Raw genomic sequence first — 1081 nt, 5'->3', positions numbered from 1 at the left:
ATCGACCCGAGCCAAGTGACACACCTTTACATTGCTATCAATGTTCTTTACATGAACTTTTATGTCCAACCTCTGATAAATATAGGGTCGAGTTAGTTCCTTCCCTTAGGCCTTTATCAAATATGGGATTTGGTCTTGAGAGATTTTAACAAATTCAGCAAGCCATCTATGTACGGAATCAATAACCTTCAGGCCAATTTTGCTCCAAGAGTCAATTCTTCAGGAAAAATAAAAGTTCACGATAATTTCGATCTTTGGTCACGGTCATTCGAACATTGCCAGATTTCTGAATCTGTTTCTATTTCCAAGTCATTTTTGAGACACATCGACCTTGTTCTTGACCCATCTTAGTCAAAATTAGTATTCTCTGAAATAGGACATATGAGTTTCAAGTCAACTTTTTTTCCAAATCTGCCGATCGGATCCTGAATAAGGTTTACGTCCGTTTTGACCTCTCCCTTGACCGGTTGTAACAAGGTTTTCAGGTTTCCTAAGTATGGTATCAATAGCCTTCATGCCAATTCGTTCAAATCTATCGCATCGTTGAAACATTGTTAAAGGAACAAAAATTCAATCTATTTTTGCTCTTTTTGGCCTACACCAAATTTGACAGACCATCTAACAAGTCTGTCGTTAATAAACTTAGTACCAATTCCGGTTCAGTTTGATCAAGCCTAAGAAATAGAAGTTTAGAACAATGTTCATGTATATGTAAATATAATTGACGTTGCATGTCCCCTTTTCACGATATAATGGCTGAACAGTTTAAAGTGAATTTTTGAAGATAGCACCTGTGTGCAGATACGGTAGCAAGTGAATACACGTCAAGTTGGTCGTGAACGTTGGAGACATGTCAGAACGGCGTAGGAGAGTTCATGCAGACAACAATGTTTTGACGAGGACGTATCATCGGCCTGAAGAGATCGTTTTACAGGATCGTTTCGATAAGTTTATATTAAGTTACGGTAAATTTTCGATTGACTGAGTCTCATTGTCCATCACCTAAGGCACAGCCTAGTTCATGTTGGGCCTGTCAATTACATGCAAATTGTATTTTCTCCACTTTGATGAAAAAGAGGTG

Source organism: Thermobia domestica, chromosome 12 (genome assembly GCF_964235325.1).
Source record: "Thermobia domestica chromosome 12, izTheDome1.hap1.1, whole genome shotgun sequence".
NCBI lineage: Eukaryota > Metazoa > Arthropoda > Insecta > Zygentoma > Lepismatidae > Thermobia > Thermobia domestica.
This window is presented reverse-complemented; position numbering follows the sequence as displayed.